The sequence below is a fragment of the Balaenoptera ricei genome, chromosome 5 (assembly GCF_028023285.1).
Source record: "Balaenoptera ricei isolate mBalRic1 chromosome 5, mBalRic1.hap2, whole genome shotgun sequence".
Taxonomy (NCBI): domain Eukaryota; kingdom Metazoa; phylum Chordata; class Mammalia; order Artiodactyla; family Balaenopteridae; genus Balaenoptera; species Balaenoptera ricei.
Genome location: NC_082643.1, coordinates 49,371,472 through 49,395,868, shown reverse-complemented (window position 1 = coordinate 49,395,868; position 24,397 = coordinate 49,371,472). Strand labels below are relative to the sequence as shown.

General features: G+C 38.0%; 1 protein-coding gene across 1 annotated transcript in view; it reads right to left on the bottom strand.

The window, feature by feature from the left end:
• Positions 1–24,397, bottom strand: part of CNOT6L (CCR4-NOT transcription complex subunit 6 like) — a 363,313-nt gene that overhangs the window by 50,632 nt on the left and 288,284 nt on the right. The window lies entirely within an intron of this gene.

Here is a 24,397-nt window from a genome sequence, read left to right as displayed (position 1 = left end):
TGACCAGCAATTAGATCATCCACAAACCTTCTTGGTTTGGACGTTATCCACCACTCATGTCCCCACTGCTTGGGGGTGCTAGAAGGGGGCTGAGATGGGGGGGGCGGGTAGGGTAAGAGCATCCTGAGTTCTACGGCCCTATAGTACTTACTTGAGATGAATACTCTCAGACAGGACCATATTTCTGGTCAGTAAACTATTCAGAGAATCACAGAATACTCTGTTGGTCTGGATATTCCAAGCTCTATCTGCCCCAACTGTCTCATCTTTTAAGCAAGGATCCTGAGATCCCTGACTATAAATATAAAATGAAAACTTAGTAAATGTGCATGGCTTAATCCTGAGAGGGCTCGAGGGGCTCACCTGAAGAAACCCAAATAGCTCCTGTAAGAGCTGAAACCAGCAAGCAGGTTTCCCTAGGCAAAGTTCTTACTTGGAGACTGCAAGACTGTTTGTTTATGGATGTTCCTGTTGTGGCCCAGCTGACTTCTAGATCAAACAGATGTATACCCAAACAAAAAACTCCCCAAGCACTTATTTCTAGGACATCATCCCCACCCACAGGCTTCTGAACACAATGGGTCCAGGGCATTGGGTCTGGGCTTTCCCACTCCTCTCCTCCACCTCTCTCTACCCCCACAAGTCCAGTCTTTGGGACAGAATTCGCTATACTCAAACCAACAGGCTGCTCTGCGAGGTCCTTATACAGTTGACTCTTGAACAACGTGGGTTTGAACTGCATGGGTCCACTTACACATGGATTTTCCCCTCCACTAAATAGTACTACAGTACTACACAATCTCTGGTTGGTTGAATCCAGGATGCAGATATGGAGGGCTGACTATGAAGTTAAGTGTGGATTTTCAGCTGCAGGGAGGGTTGGGGTTCCTAACCCCCAGTTGTTCAAGGGTCAACTATACTATTGACCAAGTGGGTTCCATCTATACCACTCGAGTTTGCAAGTGTTTCTATCTGGTTTTGTGCTTCCAGAAATCCTGCCAAAAGACCTGGTTGGTGATTAAGGAATATACTTCTTATAAAGTTTTAGAGCTGATACCTGTCATGAATAAGACTGGCCCTGCACTTTCAGTACTCACCATCCATCCCGGCAGCCCCCAAGGCATTCAGTTGCTATAGGAGTGACTATTAGCTACAGTGAGAGTCTTCCCCTTTCATCCCTATATGAACATTTCTCCTCCAAGTTATGGGTCATTACTAACATTTGCATAGAGTTCAGCTGTTTCCCACCTGCTATTATGCCAATTCAGTTGATCTTCACAACCATGTGAAGTCCTAAATCAAAAAGATCTTAATCCCTCTGCTATTAGATTTCTAATTTATTATAAAAGCAATAAGTGCTTGCTCAAGATAACTCAAGGTGTGCAGCTAGAATTCCAAGTCTGACTTATTCATATCAAATCCAGGGTTCTTCCCACTGTTTCATGCTATCTTACTACATGACTTCTTCCTAGGTGTTTAATTTATATTTTTTAATTTAAAAGTTAAAAGATGTGTTCTTTATGCTATTTACTAAAAGATACCTTCACAATTATGGAGTCAGCTATTGGCCACTTCCAAATTACCATTTTCTGCCTTTAGCATATTTTATGATCCTTAAAGTGAGACCCACACATTCTTTTTCTGTGGTAGCAAGACTGCCCAGTTAGAGATCTTTGTTGGTGAAGGAATCAGTATCACCTCTGTTCTCAGTGTCTGAGTCGTTCTTACCTTCCTTCCAACCTCTCCCTTACCTCTCTTACCCAAACACCTCTTCTACATGACATAGGTGACAAACGCCTGGGAGTTGGACTTACCTTTCCATGTTCTACTCCTCCTTTTAGGTCACCCATTGAACGAAATGTGAAATCTAACGTGAGAATAGGATAGACTCAAATCACACTGTCAAACTCAGTGATCACCAGAGACTCCTGAAGACCAGAGCTATACCAAGTCATACTGTAACAAATTTCTCTGGTTCCAGCACTATAATAGATAACTGTGATGTCTGCAGAGCACATAATAATACTTTTCTCTTAAACTTCTTCTCATTTTAGGGATAAGTTCATAGAAGCCATACTTATATTACATAATTGTGTCTCCCTGGCATTAGTAGAGGCTGGATAGATCCTGTCTAACCCAAAGAGGATCAATCAGATCTTCTCCAAGGACATGGAGTTAAGTCAGCATGTTAATGGGTGGTTGGAAATATAACATGTAAACTTAAGAAGTGTGGAGTGGTTGTTTTCCATCAATAGCCTAGGAAAGCAGACAAAAAGTATCTGACTATGTAGAAACAGAGATGGGAGAGTTCTGGCAGTTTACCAGGCTTAGATTCTTGTCACTTTCTGAGGTCCAGCTGACTTCATAGCTTTAGAGTCTGTTCAACATCCTCTCTCTTTAAAAAAAAATAAAAGTTGGTTTACTTGACACTAGAGAGTCATAACTTATAGAGCTGGTTAAATTTATCCATAAGCTTCCTCTTTATCTTGACTTCTCATTCTCTTGAACTCCTGCCAGGGTCTGGAGTAGAAACCTTGCAGAAAATTGATTTTTGCCCATGTGTTTAATCCCAGTTTCCTTCCCGCCTGCTTCTCTCCCCACCCTCCAAGCCACATCTTCTTTTTGATATTGTTCTTTCAACCACGTCCACTGCTGACTATAACTCTCATTTTTCTTATAAATAAACTTATCTATGTACATCACAGCAAAATAGACTACCTCTATACTTTTTTCCTCTAATTAAAACCTGGACATACTAATTTCTTGGTCACTCACTTGAGAGGAATCTGTCCATTCTCCCAGAAGACCTTGAAATTTGGCATGGAACTCAGTATCAGTGTCCTGGTTCTGCCTTGTCCACAGATAGGTCATGGATCTTCAGCTAGTCTGATCACCTTCCTCAGGTACTTGTTATACCTGTCATTATTGCTATCATCTTATGAAACCTACCCACCCCATTTCCAAATGCTCACAGATTCATTGAGGATTTGGGAATCTGGATATGGTCATACTCTTTGACTTGACTCTTGTCATCCTAAGAATATTCATCATCCATGTCATTGTCTCATCCTTTATTCTAGTCTGTTTTTTAACCATCTATTCCCATGGTCTTCAGGTAACAAATATGAATATGCCTTTGTGGCAAATACTGTGGATTGCCTGCCCTATGGGCACTCACCTCCCCTACAGTTTCTTTACTCAACTGAGGCTGATACTTGGTTACCCAGCCTCTCTGACAACTAGCTATTGGTGGCTAAGTGACCCAGTTATGATCATAATCATAAGAAAAATGTTTGGAAATGTTTCCTTAATTGATAAAAGGAGAAAAGTCAGGGAAGAGACCCAGAGTGTCCTTTTCTGCTTTTGGACTTTATCATGTGAAGATATGTTGCTTGGAGCTACTGTAGTCATCCTGTAGCTCTGACCAGTAGTTCTGACCGACACCTGAGGTTGGTAGAAAAGACAGATAGAAAACTCTGGTTCTCAATGACATCGTGGAGCTTCCAAACCAACACTGCAACCAGCTACTTCTGGATTTCTTGTTACTTGAGAAAAGTACACTCCAAATGTTTGTCACTTCTAGATCAGGACCTTTGCTACTTGCAGCGGAAAGCAACTTATATACACTATGAGTACACCAAGAAGCTTACTGGGAAATAACAGATAATAAGAGTCCTTGCCCTTGAGGAATATACTTTAGTGAGGAGGTAGTCATGTGAACTAAAAGTACATTGTATTTGCTAGACTAGTGGTGAACTAGACTGTTAAGTTCTAAGCTGACAGGGTTGGTGTCTGCTTTGTCTGTTGCATCCCTAAAGCCTTCTGTGGCAACAAAAATATTGTGAGTGCTCAAAATAAAACTGAAGAAAGGGTGACAAGAAATAAAATCTCAACTCCTGTGTGCTTGCACATGTGTAAGGTGGGTGAGCATGCTAGAACTTAAGAAGGATCATTGACTTTGTGACTTATTTTAGGTGGGGGGTAGGTGTATGATTGTGCTGAGGTAGGAAAAATCAGTCTTCTAGATTAGACCTCTGTTTTTTAAATTTCTTTAAGAAAGGGGGTGTGTGTGTGTGTGTTATGAGCGAGAGAGACAGAGGCAGAGACAAGTGGCCAATCTCCACTGAATAAAACTGGTTTTCTAAAATGGTACAGATGAACCGGGTTGCAGGGCAGAAGTTGAGACACAGATGTAGAGAACAGACATATGGACACCAAGGAGGGAAAACTGCGGTGGGGTGGGGATGGTGGTGTGCTGAATTGGGCGATTGGGATTGACATGTATAAAGTGATGTGTATAAAATTGATGACTGATTAAAAAAAAAAACAAACTGGTTTTCTAGATGTGATACAATTTTTCAATTGGCAATCAGGCCATGTCATAAGCTCATTCTACAAGCTTGTGTGTTACAAACATTACTATCTCCAACATAAAATTTTGAATTAAAGTACCACATTTTAGTGACAATTTCTATTAAAACATCAAGGTAAATGAAATTAATACCATATATTCTTGGAGTCCCACATCTTAGCCAGATTTATATGCATTTGGTACACTTTATTGCTGTATATGTTTAGTACTATTTGACTTCACTTATACTAATGTGTTAGATAAAACCTCTTAAAAGGAGAAAATAAAAATTAGGTATTATTCACACCAAACACTGAAGTACCACTCTTTTTACCTAATCTTAGGGAGAAAAAAATATTATAGGAAAGATATCTAAGTTTTAAAAATTATATCATATCCAAAAATGGAACTGGAGTCTCAAATTCCTGTCTGATTAATAGTTCCCTTTATTGCTCCCTAAATGCCAAACTTTCACTGTAGATATAAGACATATAGTCTTTCAGCTCAGTGGGCCATGGAGCTCAAGTGTGGCACATCTATGTTGGCAGCACTTTAGGAAGAAGAAAAATAGCATCAAAAACACTAAAGTCCTACAGTAGAGGAGGTTAGAAATACAAATGTTGAAGCACTAAAATCTCAAAGTAATAATATCCCTAATTTTATTAGCAAGAAGATATACAAGCATAGCAATGCATGATAACCCAGCATTTCTGCCTCTTTACTATCTGCAAGTTGCAAAGCACCATAAAACAGTGGTTAACGGGAGTAGGCTAAGGGGCTACAACATGGGCACAAGAAGTCTCTGCTACAAGACTTTTCTTTGTTCCAGGTATTATGCTAGGCCCTGGAGATATCTATTAACTTGCTAGTCTCAGGATTGCTTTACACTCAAAAATTATTGAGGACTCCCAAAAACTTTTGTTTATAGGGGTTGTATTAATTGGTATTTCCTATATTGATATTGAAACTGTACTTCTTGATAAAGCACATGAATTTAAGAAAGAAGAGCAGACAAGGTTATACTTTCTTCCACCCAAATTCATCAGCCTCCTACAGGGCATCCCTAATTGGGAGGTTTTGCTCTTGTTATATAGGAAGAGGAAACCAATACCAATACCAAATGTATCTCAAAGGGAAGGACCCTATCGCATGCTGGAAGGGAACACCAAGCTTGTTTTCCCTTGAGCTACTACATCAGTTACAAGATTTGAAAAGCTGTGCCTTTGGTGCAATGACTTTAACAAAGATCTAAACACCCAATGGACTTAAACTATCCTTTTTTCTAATACCATGGACTGGGTGCCCTCTCCATTCCCACCCTGGAGAAATCCAGGAATAAAAAGTTGATTAAATATATACATACATAAACTGTATTTAATTCAAACTTAAGGTAAGCACGGAAAGTATAAGTGTCTTAGCCCTAGAAAGCAGAGAGTACGGCAAAGCTTACATGTAAACCTGATGTTAGAGGTTGCAATCCCAGGGCAACAAGAGTGAGAGAAAGGGATGTGAAGAAGGGAAATACGGAAAGAAATCCTATAAAGTAATAAAGAAATCCTATAAAGTAATATATTATCAAGCAAGCTATAACTTCATACAAATTCACAGGGGGTTGCTTGGATACAGGAGACATCTCTGAAAAGGCCATATGAAAGCTGTCACTGGGTCTTGAAATCTCTGGTGGGGGATCAGGAGGAAGGAAGTAGCATTTGTCAGCTCCCTTCTGCCTCCCATTGGTCAATATTTTATTAAGGAACAATAACTGACCTACACTACCAGATATGTTGCTTGGCCATTCCAAGCACCTGCCAGGTGAGCTAGAGCCTCCATGGGTCTGGTTAAGTCAAACCTTGGCAGTGAAGCTGCTATAGGTGCTGCTATGATGGCACCACAGAAGCTGTGCCCTGGAAGAGGATAAGGCCACTGGCAGTATTTGGAGCAGCAATGACCACTGAACAATGTTGGGATTGGGGCTGAGCAACTCTGGGAAGATGCATAAACAGTCTGGCATAAATGTCACTTGACTGAAATGTGACTTCATGCATATATCTGGAATTTAAGAATGCGGTGGCCACGATTTGTACAACATTTTATATCTAGGCATTTGCCAGTTATTAGAAACACACAGGGACAAGCAGCCTGGGATGAACCAATAGCGTAACCAATGTAGTCATTTTTGCACCCCCTTCAAAATCCACCCTGCTTTACTTAATGCGTTAGAAGATAACCTTGCTTATAAATTGTTTGAGGCTTATTTGTTACCCAACTAGAGAAAAACTGGTTATCATTTTCCTTTAGTTTCTTTTCTTATTTTTTGAGTCCTGTGATGACTGGTACTGTCTGGAACATTGTTGGATTTTTTTTTTTTTTTTTTACAGTAAAAAAAAAAAAAAAGGAACAAATACTAGCAGTCACAATTAACGGTCAAGAGATAGTTCACTGCTTAGTTGGTGGTCTCTGGGCATCTTTACTTAGATGGATGATTCTTAATAGTGCTATATTGTGTAACTTAGAGTCAAAAATCCCCAAATGTCACAATACATCAGAATTTCAAGGCTTTTTTCATCTAGGGTCCATAATATGCTACCTACATAAAGCAATGAGCTTTTTATGGATCTGGGATTCCCGGTAGCTGTGTATTGTCCTTTCCTTAACAGAGAAAACTTTTTTAAAAAGTGGTTGAGAGGGAGGAGTCAAGATGGCGGTGTAGGAAGACGTGGAGTTAGCGTCTGCCCACAACTAGGGCGCCTGCCGGCACCTGATGGGGGACTCTGACCCCCAAGGAGATGGGAGGAGCCCCAAAGTGAACCGGTAGGACATAGGGGGACTGAGGGGGGAGGAGAAGTGGAGGGCAGAAGAGATCAGTGCCCCTGAGGCCAGGGAGATGAGGAGACTCAGCTGGGAGGGACTCTCTGGGAAGAGGGAGAGGAGTGGAAGGCCATCACCTGGCCCACTTGGGCTGGGGAGCCTGCTGAGCTCCCAAGCTGCTTCCCTCCATCCAAAGCCCATCCAGGCCACGTGGGTCCTGGAGGCATAGGAGGGGGGCCTGGGAGATCAGGAGTGGCAGGTGGGAGGAGCCATCCAGGAGGGGCGGGAGAGGAGTGGAGGGCGATTGCCCTGCCCACTGGGGCCCGGGGAGCCTGCTGACCTCCCAGGCCAGTCCCCTACAATCCAAAGCCCCCTTCAGGCCTGTGGGTCCTGGGGGCATAGGAGGGAGGCCAGGGAGATCAGGAGAGGCAGGTGGGAGGGGCCCTCCCAGACCCCAGACCGGAGGAGCAGGAGAGGAGAGGAGGGCGTTTGCCCCACCCACTCGAGCCCAGGAAGCCTGCTGGGCTCCCAGGTGAGGTCCCCTGCCCTCTGAGACCGGGGTGGGGGTCACACCTGGGCCCCATCTGTTCCTTGAGCCTAAGCCCCACCCCTCACAGACCCCAGGGCCTTTTCCAGCCTTGTGGGTCCTGAGCGTTGGCCCTGCCCAATGCCCAAACCTCACCCTTGCTTAGGCCCTGCTCTTCACAGCCAAGGCCCTCCCCCCACCTTTTTCTTTTCTTTTTTTTCCTTTCCCTTCTCCTCTTTTTTACTATTGTGGTACTGATGTGCCTTCTGGTTGTTGATTCATCTATATTTTTATTTTTACATTCTTTCTAACATATCTGTTAGTTTCCTAGTCTAATTTTCTTTTTTACTTCGTTATTTTTCTCTTTTATTTTTCCCAGCCCACGTGGCTTGCAGGATCTTTATTCATGAGCCTGGGGTAGGGGGGAAGGTCCTGTGGTGGGAGCTCCAAGTCTGAACCACTAGACTAACAGAGAACCTCAGACCCCAGGAAATAGTCATCGGAGTGAGGTCTCACAGAGTTCCTTATCTCAGCACCAAGACCCAGCTCTACCCAATAGCCTACAAACTCCAGTGTTGGAAGCCTCAGGCCTAACATCCAGTAAAACAGGAACACAATCATATTCATTAAAAAAAAAAAAAAAATGAGATAGCAAAAAAATATGTCACAGATGAAGGACCAAAGTAAAAACCCACAATACCAAATAAATGAAGAGGAAATAGGCAATCTACCTGAAAAAGAATTCAGAGTAATGATAGTAAAGATGATCCAGAATCTCAGAAATAGAATGGAAGCATTGAGAAAGGAAGGATTGAGAAAATAAAAGAAATGTTTAACAACGATCTAGAAGAACTAAAGAACAAACAAAGAGAGATGAACAACACAATAACTGAAATGAAAAATACACTAGAAAGAATCAATAACAGATTAATGGAAGCAGAAGAACGAATAAGTGAGCTGGAAAACAAAATGGTGGAAATAACTGCCAAGGAGCAGGATAAAGAAAAAAGAATGAAAAGAACTGAAGATAATCTCAGAGACCTCTGGGACAACACTAAAGGCACCAACATTCGAATTATAGGGGGCCCAGAAGAAGAAGAGAAAAAGAAAGGGTCTGAGAAAATATTTGAAGAGATTATAGTGGAAAACTTCCCTAACATGGGAAAGGAAATAGTCACCCAAGTCTAGGAAGCACAGAGAGTCCCATACAGGATAAACTCTAGGAAAACCACACCAAGATACATTTTAATCAAACTAACAAAAATTAAATTCAAAGAAAAAATACTAAAAGCAGCAAGGGGAAAACAAAAAATAACATACAAAGGAATCCCCATAAGGTTATCAGCTAATTTTTCAGTGGAAACTCTGCAGGCCAGAAGGGAGTGGCAGGATATACTTAAAGTGATGAAAGAGAAAAATTTACAACCAAGATTACTCTACCCAGCAAGAATCTCATTCAGATTCGATGGAGAAGTCAAAAGCTTTTCAGACAAATAAAAGCTAAGAGAATTCAGCACTACCAAACCAGCTTTACAACAAATGCTAAAGAAACTTCTCTAAGCAGGAAACACAAGAGAATAAAAAGACCCACAAAAACAAACCCAAAACAACTAAGAAAATGGTAATAGGAACATACATATCAATAAGACACTGATGAAAGAAATTAAAGATGATACAAATAGATGGAGAGATATACCATGTTCTTGGATTGGAGGAATCAATATTGTGAAAATGACTCTACTACCCAAAGCAATCTACAGATTCAATGCAATCCCTATCAAACTACCACTGGCATTTTTCACAGAACTAGAACAAAAAATTTCACAATTTGTATGGAAACACAAAAGACCCCGAATAGCCAAAGCAATCTTGAGAATGAAAAATGGAGCTGGAGGAATCAGGCTCCCTGACTTCAGACAATATTACAAAGCTACAGTAATCAAGACAGTTTGGTACTGGCACAAAAACAGAAATATAGATCAATGGGACAGGATAGAAAGCCCAGAGATAAACCCACGCACATATGGTCACCTTATCTTTGATAAAGGAGGCAAGCATATACAGTGGAGAAAAGACAGTCTCTTCAATAAGTGGTGCTGGGAAAATTGGACAGATACATGTAAAAGTATGAAATTAGAACACTCCCTGACACCATGCACAAAAATAAACTCAAAATGGATTAAAGGCCTAAGTGTAAGGCCAGACACTATCAAACTCTTAGAGGAAAACATAGGCAGAACACTCTATGACATACATCACAGCAAGATTCTTTTTGACCCAGCTCCTAGAGAAATGGAAGTAAGAACACAAATAAACAAATGGGACCTAATGAAGCTTAAAAGCTTTTGCACAGCAAAGGAAACCATAAACAAGACCAAAAGACAACCCTCAGAATGGGAGAAAATATTTGCAAATGAAGCAACTGACAAAGGATTAATCTCCAAGATTTACAAGCAGCTCATGCAGCTCAATAACAAAAAAACGAACAACCCAATCCAAAAATGGGCAGAAGACCTAAATAGACATTTCTCCAAAGAAGATATACAGATTGCCAACAGACACATGAAAGAATGCTCAACATCATTAATCATTAGAGAAATGCAAATCAAAACTACAATGAGATATCATCTCACACCGGTCAGAATGGCCATCATCAAAAAATCTAGAAACAATAAATGCTGGAGAGGGTGTGGAGGAAAGGGAACACTCTTGCACTGTTGGTGGGAATGTAAATTGATACAGCCACTATGGAGAACAGTATGGAGGTTCCTTAAAAAACTAAAACTAGAACTACCATACGACCCAGCAATCCCACTACTGGGCATATACCCTGAGAAAACCATAATTCAAAAAGAGTCATGTACCACAATGTTCATTACAGCTCTATTTACAATAACCAGGACATGGAAGCAACCTAAGTGTCCATCATCGGATGAATGGATAAAGAAGATGTGGCACATATATACAATGGAATATTATTCAGCCATAGAAAGAAACGAAATGGAGGTATTTGTAGTGAGGTGGATGGAGTTAGAGTCTGTCAAACAGAGTGAAGTAAGTCAGAAAGAGAAAAACAAATACAGTATGCTAACACATATATATGGAATCTAAGGAAAAAAAAAAAAAAAGGCCATGAAGAACCTAGTGGCAAGACGGGAATAAAGACACAGACCTACTAGAGAATGGACTTGAGGATATGGGAAGGGGGAGGGGTAAGATGTGACAGGGTGAGAGAGTGGCATGGACATATATACACTACCAAATGTAAAATAGATAGCTAGTGGGAAGCAGCCACATAGCACAGGGAGATCAGCTCGGTGCTTGGGACCACCTAGAGGGGTGGGATAGGAAGGGTGGGCGGGAGAGCGACGCAAGAGGGAAGAGATATGGGAACATATGTATATGTATAACTGATTCACTTTGTTATAAAGCAGAAACTAACACACCATTGTAAAGCAATTATACTCCAATAAAGATGTTAAAAAAAATAAATAATCTTGAATGTAAATGGATTAGATGCCCCAACCAAAAGACAGAGACTGGCTGAATGGATACAAAAACAAGACCCATATATATGCTGTCTGCAAGAGACCCACTTCAGACCTAGGGTCACATACAGACTGAAAGTGAAGGGATGGAAAAAGATATTCCATGCAAATGGAAATGAAAAGAAAGCTGGAGTAGCAATTCTCATATCAGATAAAAATAAAGATAGTCACTAGAGATAAGGAGGGACACTACATAATGATCAAAGGATCAATCCAAGAAGAAGATATAATAATTATACATGTTTATGCACCCAGCATAGGAGCACCCCAATACATAAGGCAAATGCTAACAACCATGAAAGGATAAATTGACAATAACACAATAATAGGAGGGGACTTTCACACCCCACTTACACCAATGGACAGATCATCCAAACAGAAAATAAATAAGGACACACAAGCTTTAAATGACACAATAGACCAGATAAATCTAATTGATATTTACAGAACATTCCACCCAAAAGTGGTAGAATACACTTTCTTCTCAAGTGCACATGGAACATTCTCCAGGACAGACCACATCTTTGATCACAAGTCAAGCCTTGGAAAATTTAAGAAAACTGAAATCGTATCAAGCATCTTTTCTGACCACAACGCTATGAGATTGGAAATCAATTACAGGAAAAAAACTGTAAAAACCACAAATACATGGAGGCTAAACAGTGCGCTACTAAATAACCAAGAGATCACTGAAGAAATCAAAGAAGAAATTAAAAAATACATAGAAACAAATGAAAGTGAAAACACGATGACCCAAAACCTATGGGACATACCAAAGCAGTTCTAAGAGGGAAGTTTATAGTAGTTCAATCTCACCTCAAGAAACAAGAAAAATCTCAAATAAACAATCTAACCCTACACTTAAAACAACTGGAGAAAGAAGAACAAAGAAAACACAAAGTCAGAAGAAGGAAAGAAATCATAAAGATCAGATCAGAAATAAATGAAATAGAAACAAAGAAAACAATATCAAAGATGAATAAAACTAAAAGCTGGTTCTTTGAGAAGATAAACAAAATTGATAAGCCATTAGCCAGACTCATCAAGAAAAAAAGGGAGAGGACACAAATCAATAAAATTGAAATGAAAAAGGAGAAATCACAACTGACACTGCAGAAATACAAAGGATTATAAGAGACTACTACAAACAACTATATGCCAATAAAATGGACAATCACGAAGAAATGGACAAATTCTTGGAAAGGTACAATTTTCCAAGACTGAACCAGGAAGAATTAGAAAATATAAACAGACCTATCACAAGTAATGAAGTTGAAACTGTAATTAAAAATCTTCCAAAAAACAAAAGTCCAGGACCAGATGGCTTCACAGGTAAATTCTATCAAACATTTAGAGAAGAGCTAACACCCATCCTTCTCAAACTCTTCCAAAAAGTTGCAGAGGGAGAAACACTCCTAAATTCATTCTACGAAGCCACCATCACCCTGATACCAAAACCAGAAAAAGATATCACAAAAAAAGAAAATTATAGATCAATATCACTGATGAACATAGATGCAAAAATCCTGAACAAAATACTAGCAAACAGAATCCAACAGCACATTAAAAGGATCATACACCATGATCAAGTGGGATTTATCCCAGGGATGCAAGGATTCTTCAATATATGCAAATCAATCATGTGATACACCACATTAACAAATTAAGGAATAAAAACCATATGATCATCTCAATAGATGCAGAAAAACTTTTGACAAAATTCGACACCCATTTATGATAAAAACTCTCCAGAAAATGGGCATAGAGGGAACCTACCTCAACATAATAAAGGCCATATATGACAAACCCACAGCAAGCATCATAATCAATGGTGAAAAACTAAAAGCATTTCCACTAGGATCAGGAACAAGACAAGATGTCCACCCTCGCCACTCTTATTCAATATCGTTTTGGAAGCCCTAGCCACAGCAATCAGAGAAAAAAAAGAAATAAAAGGAATAAAAATTGGAAAAGAAGAAGTAAAACTGTCACTTTTTGCTGATGACATGATACTATACATAGAAACTCCTAAAGATGCCACCAGAAAACTACTAGAGATAATCAATGAATTTCGTAAGGTTGCAGGGTACAAAATCAATGCACAGAAATCTCTGGCATTCCTATACACAAACAACGAAAAATCAGAAAGAGAAATTAAGGAAACACTCCCATTTACCACTGCAACAAAAAGAATAAAATATCTAGGAATAAACCTGCCTAAGGAGGCGAAAGACTTGTACTCAGAAAACTATAAAACATTGATGAAAGAAATCAAAGGTGACATAAACAGATGGAGAAGTATACCATGTTCTTGGATTGGAAGAATCAATATTGTGAAAATGACTATACTACCCAAAGCAATCTACAGATTCAGTGCAATCCCTATCAAATTACCAATGGCATTCGTCACAGATTTAGAACAAAAAATCTTACAATTTGTATGGAAACACAAAAGACCCCGAATAGCCAAAGCAATCTTGAGAAAGAAAAACAGAGTTGGAGGAATCAGACTCCCCGACTTCAAACTATACCACAAAGCTACAGTAATCAAGTCAGTATGGTACTGTCACAAAAACAGAAATATAGATTAATAGTACAGGACAGAATGTCCAGAGATAAACCCACACACCTATGGGCACCTAATTTATGGCAAAGGAGGCAAGCATATACAGTGGAGAAAGGAAACCCTCTTCAATAAGTGGTGCTGGGAAAACTGGACAGCTACATGTAAAAGAATGAAATTAGAACACTCCCTAATACCATACACAAAAATAAACTCCAGATGGATTAAAGACTTAAATGTAAGACCAGACACTGTAAAACTTTTAGAGGAAAACAGGAAAAACACTCTTTGGCATAAACCACAGCAAGATCCTTTTTGACCCACCTCCTAGAGAAATGGAAATAAAACCAAAAATAAACAAATGGGACCAAATGAAACTTAAAAGCTTTTGCTCAGCAAGGGAAACCATAATCAAGACAAAAAGACAGCCCTCAGAATGGGAGAAAATATTTGCAAGTGAAACAACAGACAAAGGATTAATCTCCAAAATATACAAAGAGCTCATGGAGCTCAATATCAAAAAAACAAACAATCCAGTTTAAAAATGGGCGGAAGACATACCAATGGCCAAGAGACACATGAAAAGATGCTCAACATCACTAATTATTAGAGAAATGCAAATCAAAATTACAAGGTATCACCTCACGCTAGTCAGAATGGCCATTATCAATAAAGCTAGAAACAATAAATGCTGCAAAGTGTGTGGTGAAAAGGGAACCCTCCTACACTGTTAGTGGGAATGTAAATTGATACAACCACTATGGAAAGCAGTATGGAGGTTCCTTAAAAAACTAAAAATAGAACTACCATATGACCCAGCAATCCCACTGCTGGGTATATACTGAGAAAAACCATAATTCAAAAAAAGACATGCACCACAATTTCACTGAAGCCCTATTTACAATAGCCAGAACATGGAACCAACCTAGATGTCCATCAACAGATGAATGGATGTAGAAGATGTGGCACATATATACAATGGAGTATTACTCAGCCATAAAAAGAAACGAAATTGAGTTATTTGTAGTGAGGTGGATGGACCTAGAGTCTGTCATACAGAGTGAAGTAAGTCAGAAAGAGAAAAACAAATACCCTATGCTAACGCATATATATGGAAACTAAATTTTTAAAAAATGGTACTGATGAACCTAGTTGCAAAGCAGTAATAAAGAGGTAGACATAGAGAATAGACTTGATGACATGGGGTGGGAGGGCGAAGCTGGGGTGAAGTGAGAGTAGCATCGACATATATACACTACCTAATGTAAAATAGTTGGCTGGTGGGAAGCAGCAGCATAAGCACAGGGAGATTGGCTCGGTGCTTTGCGATGACCTAGAGGGGTGGGATAGGGAGGATGGGAGGGAGGCTCAAGAGGGAGGGGATATGGGGACACGTGTATGCATATGCCCGATTCACTTTGTTGTGCAACAGAAACTAACACGGTATTGTGAAGCAAATATACTCCAATAAATATCTATTAAAAAATAAAAGTGGTTGATTCTTTAAAATACATGACATACAAAGTAGGACTCCTTCAAGAACGTCAATTATCCACCATTCCATTTCACTTTAGTGCATACCATCTTTGAAGATCTAGATTCTAAATATAGTTTAACCTTACCATCTGCCATCCCACATTCTTGAATAGAAAAGAAGTAGATGGTCAAATGCTCATTCCCATGAGGATATTTTTATCAGAGCTTTTAGTGTGTGTCATTTATCTCATCCTATACAGTTACTGCCTCCACATTTCCTGTCCGCCCACTACTTGATGCAATCCTGGCAACTTTCTGGATGCTTTAAGAGGACAGTTTATCAGATTGATTGTTCACAATGCATAAAAGCACATCATCTGTCATGTGTGAATGCCTAAATAGCACTCTTCAGCACGTCACTGGCTCAAAGCCTACTACTCATGCACAGAGGATGGCCAGCAGGCCCAGAGGCTGCAGAAGGGAGAGAAACCTTTTGAATACATGAACACTCAACAGCTCCAAGGCTGGGGGCTCATGCTAGTGATGATTACCATGCTAGTAATGGTGATTTGTGAGGCCCCAAAGAAAGAGCCCCCCTTCCCTTCCAGCTACACCAACCCAGCTCCTATAACACAGTATTCCCTGACTAGGCAGCCTTGGTAATTGATATCCTAACATCAGAGATGCCTTACTTGAGTTAAGGGGTTATCCTTTTCAAGGTGGAGGTCTTCTGCAGGGCAGAGGCTACTGCTATTGCCCACTGGGTTTATTGGGATTGGAATCTTTAATTCTCTTGCCGAAGTGCAAGTAGATTAAAAAATCTAAGTGATCCTGGATGAGACAGGGAAAGAGAAAATTGAGAGCAGGGAAAGTCAGTCCTGGTGAGGTGGGAAGTGGGGTGAGATTCCTCAGAGTTACCCCTGTCGGGTATGGTGAGAAAAGACCCGTGACCAGTTTCACCTTTACCACTTTGCTCAGGTTCATCTGGGAAACATGATTTATGAGACTGAGGATGGGGGGTAATACAGAACTACTCAAATTTCATTACTTCATTCTCTCATGCAGTCTTTTTAATGCCCTTCCACCAACTGCAACAGTCTCACATCAAATGCACACTCATAGCCTATGTCATGAGCAGCAACAAGGTGTTATAAGTTAGTTATTATTAAGATAAATAATTTAAATCTTCAGCCATTTACTCTTGCTCAGTTAATAAATTTAATAAGAACTTTGAACGGGATTACATCCTCCCCTGTTTCAGACATATTCTTGGATAGAACAGAAAGGGTGAATAATAGCTAGCCTGCCTTGCTTTGCACATAAACCACAGCGTATCTCACCCATGTCTATGGAATCATGCCCAAATTCCACAGCATGCTCTACAAGGCCTTCTGGGGTCTGAGCCCATTAGCTTCTTCAGCATCAATTCTTGTCACACCTTCATTTGTACCATTTGCTCCTGACATACCAAAAGGCTTGCTATTTTGCCAAATATGCATTTCCTCAGTCTAAAATGCTGTCCTTCACCCAGTGCCTTAATTTCAGAGCATTTCACTTAATTATACTCTGATCAAGTATTACTGTTTTTAGGAAGTAAGACTTTCCTCACAAGCTCTCCCCTATAACCCCATTTTCATTTATAGAGGACCCTTCTTCTGGGTTCTTCTCATATATTTACTTCCCCTGTTAGTTCTCTGAGGTCAGAAATTGTCTTATTTTCTCTTTCTCCAGTATCTACCACACAGTAGATGTTCTTATTTGTTGGTTAAGGGGATATAAACAACTCATACTGCCAAAACATTTGTTTCCATAAGTTATTTAGATTCTATCATCAAATATTTATTAAGCCACAAATTTTAAATGGCAGAGCACAGATAATTGCATGGTTGGACTATTTCCACTTTTATTTTCTCCATCATCCTTTCCTAGAATGCAAAACTCAGTAATTGATTCCAGCCCAGTGAGTTGTTTGGATGTCCATGCTGCTTCAATTCAGAGGTTTCACTTGGCTTTCTCTGTGCTTAGTAACTGAACATCAACCTCATTGGTGATAAGAAATGAACTGTGATTTGATATGATTACAGTGAGCCATGTTTACTTTGTGTGTATATATAAGGCTTCTCAACTTGCTTGGACTTTTACATGGCAAACAAGTTTTACATTTTTTCCCTTTAGTGCCAAGCGAAGATTATTTGTGTCTGAATGGAAAGGAAAAATATTTTAGTTAAAAATAACTTTACCCAGGAGAAAGGATTCTGAGAAGATAGAAGAGTAGGGGCACCAGGAATCTCTCTCCCACTTAGATAACAATTGCACTGGCAGAATCTGTCTGATGTAACTATATTGGAATTCTGGGGTTTGTAGAAGAGTTACACTTCCAGGGGAAGACTTAGAAGGTAAATTTTGATTAATTTTGGTCATTTTTAGCTTTTAGCACACTAGCATCTGCCCACCCCCCTACCCCCATGGCAGACAGCTGTGCATGTGTTCCTAGAGCAGCTTTCCCACAGCTTGCAGTAGCCAGGATGAGCAAAAAGGACCTTGTCCTCCAAATATTGAACATCTGTGCTTTGATTGCTGATTGCTACTTCTGATCACAGAGGTTCAGACAATATCTTATAAGCAACTACTTTAAATGTAAATGGATTTACATTTGTCCATGTAAACTATCCAATCAAAAGACAGAGGTTGGCAGAATGTACAAAAATGCATGACTCAACTATTTGCTGTCTACAAGAGACTCACTTGAGATCCAAAGACAAAAAACAGGTTGAAAATGAAAGGATGGAAAAAGATATTCCATGTAAATAGTAACCAAAAGAGAGCTAGAATGGCTATATTAAGAACAGACAGAATAGACTTTAAATCAAAAATGTTTACAAGAGATAAGGACATTATATATTAATAAAAGTTTCAATATAGCAAGAAGATATAACAATTATAAACATACACATACCTAATGACAGACCAACAAAATATATGAAACAAAAACTGGCAGAATTGAAGAGAGAAATAGACAGTTCTACAATAATAGTTGGAGATTTCAGTACCACTCTTACAATAATGAGAGACAGAAGATAAGTAAGGAAAAGAGGACTTAACACAATAAACCAACTAGATCTAACAGACGTATACAGAACACTCTACCCAACAACAGCATACACATTCTTCCTAATGCATATGGGACATTTTCCAGGATAGACCATAAGTTAGGTCATAAATTAAGTCTCAATAGATTAAAAAAGATAGATATCATAAAAAATATCTTCTCTGACCACAATGAGATGAAATTAGATATCAATACCATAAAGAAAACTGGAAAATTCACAAAATTGTGCAAATTAAACAGCACATTTTAAACAATCAATGGATCAAAGAAGAAATCACAAGGGAAATTAGAAAATAATTAGAGACAAATGAAAAATGAAAACACAACATACGAAAACTTATGGGACACAGCAAAAGTGGTGCTAAGGGGCAAAATTATAGCTATAAAATTTTTTGCATCCATGTATGATTTTAATTAAATTCTCCTAATACCCCAGTAGGTTAGTCATTAAAAAAATTTTTTTTAAATTTAAAAGATCTCAAATCAACAAACTAACTTTAAACTTAAGGAACAAACTAAATTCAAAGCTAGCGAAGGGATGCAAATAAAAAGAGCAGAGATAAACAGTATAGAGAATAGAAAAATAATGGAGAAAATTAATGAAACCAAAAGTTGGCTCTTCGAAAAGATTTTTTAAAAATGACAAATCTTTAGCTACATGGGCTAAGGAAAAAAAGAGAAGACAAAAATACAAAAGTCAGAAATGAAAATGGGGGGGCTTCCCTTGTGGCGCAGTGGTTGAGAGTCTGCCTGCCGATGCAGGGGACGCGGGATTGAGCCCTGGTCTGGGAAGATCCCACATGCCGCGGAGCAACTGGGCCCGTGAGCCACAACTACCGAGCCTGCGCATCTGGAGCCTGTGCTCTGCAACAAGAGAGGCCACGACAGTGAGAGGCCTGTGCACAGCAATGAAGAGTGGCCCCCGCTCGCCACAACTGGAGAAAGCCCTTGCACAGAAACTAAGACCCAACACAGCCAAAAAAAAAAAAAAAAAAAAATTAAAAAAGAATTAAAACCAAGTTTAAAAAAAAAAGAAATGAAAATGGGGACACTACTATCAATATTACAGAAATAAAAAGGATTGTAAGAATGCTATAAACAATTATACACCAAAAAAAGGATCACTTAGATAAAATGGACAAATTAACAGAAATACAAAACCTACCAACTCTAGAAAATCTGAATAGACCTATAATTAGTAAGGAGATTGAATCAGTAATCAAAAATCTCCTGACAAAGAAAATCCCTGGACCTGATGGCCTCAATGGTGAATTCTGCCAAACATTTAAAAAACGAATACTAATGCTTCTCAAACTTTTCCAAAAAATTGAAGAGGAAGGAACATATCCTAACTCATTCTGTGAGGCCATCATAACCCTGATACCAAAGCCAGATAAAGACACCACAAGGAAACTACACAAATTTCTTTATGAATATTGATTTTAAAATACTCAACAAAATACTAACAAACAGAATTCAGCAGCATATTAAAAGGATCATACACCATGACCAAGTGGGATTTATTCCTCAAATGCAGAGATGGTTTAACATAAGAAAATTGATCAATATAATAGGCCACATCAATACAATGAAGGGGGAAAAAAACACATGATCATCTCAATTGCAGAAAAAGCATGTGACAAAATTCAACACCCTTTCATGATAAAAAACAGTCAACAAAATAGGAATAGAGGGAAACTACCTCCATATAATTAAAGCCATATGTGAAAGACCCACAGAAAACATATACTCAATAGGGAAAGACCGAAAGCTTTTTCTCTAAGATCAGGAACAAGGCAATGATGTCTGCTTTTGCCACTTCTAGTCAACATAGTACTGGAAATTCTAGTCAGAGTAATTAGGCAAGAAAAATAAATAAAAGGCATCCAAATTAGAAAGGAAGAGTTAAAATAATCTGTTTGCAGATGATATGATCTTTTGTGTAGAAATCCTAAAGACTCCACAAAAAAAGCTCTTAGAACTAGTAGATGAATTCATCAAAGTAGCAGGATAAAAAATCAACACACAAAAATCAATTGCATTTCTATACATGAGCAATGAAATGTCTGAAAGGGAACTTACAAAAACAATTTCATTTATATAGCATCAGAAAGAATAAAATGCCTAGGAATTAACTTAATCAAGGAGGTGAAAGACTTATACAATAAAAACTATGAAACATTGCTGAAAAAAATTAAAGACAAATAAATGAAAACACATCCCATGTTCATGGATTAGAAGTCTTAATATTATGAAATTTTCAATAATGCCCAAAGCAATCTACCGATTCAATGCAATCCCTATCAAAATCCCAATGATGCTTTTTTCAGAAATAGAAAAAACCAATCCTAAAATTCATATAGACTCTCAAGGGACCCTGAATAGCCAAAACAATCCTGAAAAGAAGAACACAACTAGAGGACTCACACATCTTGATTCAAAACTTATCACAAAGCTACAGTAATCAAAACACTGTGGTACAGGTATAAAAGACATGTAGATCAATGGAAAAGAATAGAGAGCCCAGAAATAATAATTGCATATATGGCCAAATTACTTTCAACAAGAGTGTCAAGACCATTCAGTGGAGAAAGGACAGTCTTTTCAAAAATACTGCTGGGAATACTGGATATCCACATGCAAAAAAAAAAGAAGCTGGAACTTTACCCAACACCATATACAAAAGTTAACTCAAAATGGATCAAACACCTCAATGTAAGACCTAAAGCTATAAAACTTTTAGAAGAAACCACAGTGTAAAAGTTTCACAACATTGGATTTTATTTCTTAGATATGACACCAAAGGCACAGGTAACAAAAGAAAAAACTAGACAAATTAGACCTTATCAAAATGAAAAGCTTTTTGCATAAGAGGACACTATCAACAGAATAAAAAAAAACAATCCACAGAATGGGAGAAAATACTTGCAAATCACATATCTGACAAAAGATTAATAGCCAGGATATATAAAGAACTCCTAAACTCAACATAAAAGGAACAAACCACCCAATCTAAAATAGGCAAAGGGCTTGACTAGACATTTCTCCAACATTTCTCCAAAGAAAATATACAAATGGCAATAAGCTCATGAGAAGATGCTCAATATCACTGATAACTATGGAAATGCAAATCAAATGTACAATGAGATACCACCACATTTTTTAAACTAAAAAATACAAGTTTAATAGCCCTATGACAATAGTTTTTTAAGAAACAGAACCATCTGCATGCTACAAATATTTCTTCATTGATATTAACATTACTCTGACAACTATACAACTAAACTGATCTGAGGAATTTTAATTGAATCATTTTATGTTACATTTTTCTCGTCGATACTGTCCAAACGTGGTACTGTTTTTTTTCCATTGTTTTTTCTTCTCTGTTTTCTTTTAAGTGAATCCCTATATCTGAGAATTATATCCACCCATTAAGGTGACTACTATCAAAAAACAGAAAATAACAAGTGTTGGTGAGGATATGGGGAAATTGCAACACTTGTGTACTATTGGTGAGAACGTCAAATGGTATGGCTGCTGTGGAAAATAATATGACAGTCTTTCAAAAAATTAAAAATAGAATTATCATATGATTTAGCAATTTCACTTCTGGGCATAAACGCAAATGAATTGAAAAAAAAAGTCTCAAAGAGATATTTTTACACCCCTGTTCATAGCAGCATTATTCACTGTGGCTAAAACATGAAAGCAACCCAAGTGTCCACTGACAAATGAACAGATAAGTAAAATGTGGTATATACATTCAATGGAATATTATTCAGCTTTAAGAAGGAGGGAAATTCTGAAATATACTACAACATGAATGAACCTTGAGGTCATCATGCTAAGTAAAATAAGCCAGTCACACACAAAAAGCGAATACATAATGATTCCACTTATATCCACTTATATGAGGTACTTAGAATAGTCGAAATCATAAAGACAGAAAGTATAATGGTGGTTTTCCGGGGCCAGGGGGAGGATAGTATGGGGAATTATTATTTAATAGGTATAGTTTCAGTTTTACAAGATCAAAAGAGTTACAGGATGGATGGTAGTGATGGCTGCACAACAATGTGAATGTATTTAATACCACTGAACCATATACTTTAAAATGGTTAAGATGGTAAATTTTATGTTATATGTATTTTACCACATTAAAAGAAGAAAAAAAAAACCCTTCCCAACGTATAATTACTTAATACCAATCAATAAAATTAACTTTTTAGAAAATTTAATTTTTACCAGCTTTAAAACTCAATGAATATGGAGAACAGTAAGGAGTTTCCTTAAAAAACTAAAAATAGAGTTGTCAAATGAGCCAGGAATCCCACTTCTGGGCATATATCTGGAGAAAACCATAATTCAAAAAGATACATGCACCCCAGTGTTCATTCCAGCACTATTTACAATAGCCAAGACATGGAAGCAACCTAAATGTCCATCGACAGAGGAATGGATAAAGAAGATGTGGTACATATATACAGTGGAATATTACTCAGCCATAAAAAAAGAATGAAATAATGCCATTTACAGCAACATGGATGGACCTAGAAATTATCATACTAAGTCAGACAGAGAAAGAAAAATATCATATGATATCACATATGTGAAATCTAAAAAAAATGATACAAATGAACTTATTTACAAAACAGAAATAGACCCACAGATGTAGGAAAAAAACTTATGGTTACCAAAGGGGAAAGGGGGGGAAATGTGGAATTTGGGATTAACAAGTATACACTACTGTATATAAAATAGAGAAACAACAAGGACCTACTGTATCACACAGGGAACTATATTCAATATTTTGAAATAACCTATAATAGAAAAGAATCTGAAAAAGAATATATATACATATATGTATAACTGAATCACTTTGCTGTATATGTGAAACACTGTAAATCAACTATATTTCACTATAAAAATAAAAATTAATAAAAACTTCAATGAGTAAAAGTACTGGTATCAGAGAAGACTGTTCTCTGCTTCTCTTGTTAGAAAATACATTTTCAATGTTCTCCAAAGTTTGTCATGATCTGACCAAAAAAATGCAAGCTTTTAATATTTTCAATTCTGCATTTTTCTCTTTGTATAATTGAAATATCAGAACTTAGTTTTCTTTTTAAAAGCAATGATTGCTCCCCAAATTCATTGAATTTTAACTCATTTTCCATCTATAAAAATGCTCCAAGTTATGGGCAGGCTCATTTTTCACTGAAGTGATTATGATGAATTATTCATATAGTTAGAATGAGCAGTAGGGTAATATTTGTTAAAAAGGATTTATGTCCTAGAATTAACATTGCTGTTTGAGCCACAGGTTTGAAAAAGAGGGGCTATGGCAAAAAAATTTTAAAAACCACATCAACCTAATGTAAGTTGTAGATTCATCCTTGCAGATGTACTATGGTTTTGAGTTACACACACAGTATATCAACAGGAAATTATTTGGATGTCTATCATCTTATGACTGAGAAGACAAATAGGGCAAATGTGTTTACTTTTTGCACACAGTTCCCAAGACTGGTAACATAAAGTTCCTGTAAATTTTCATTTCCAAAAAGTTTATTTATTTATTTGTTGAAAATTTCTTCTCATAGCTATAGAAGTGTTTCATTTATTGGTAGCCAATTAAGCTTGAATCTAAGGATCAACACATGAATGAAGTGTTTTTGACCATCTTTGAGCATCTGGGTTTGCTAGTTTACTTGGAGGCACATTATTTTAAGTTCTGCCTTGGATGCCATTTAGCTATTTACTAGTCAATGAGTGTTGCTTCCTTGAGTTTCTCCGATCTGGCTCTTGCAGATAGTCGGCAAGGAACATACATTGCATAAAAGAATAGTTTCTTGGGTTCAGGCCTTAAGGGCTGGGTGGAGACCAACCGGAGGCAAAGGGTTCAGGCCAGGATGCTTTGGTAGGAAGGGGAGTCAAGCTCTGTTCTGAATTCCTACCTCCGTTGCCAAAGCTGTTATCATGTCATTTCAACCAATCAAATGGCTCCTTTAGTTTT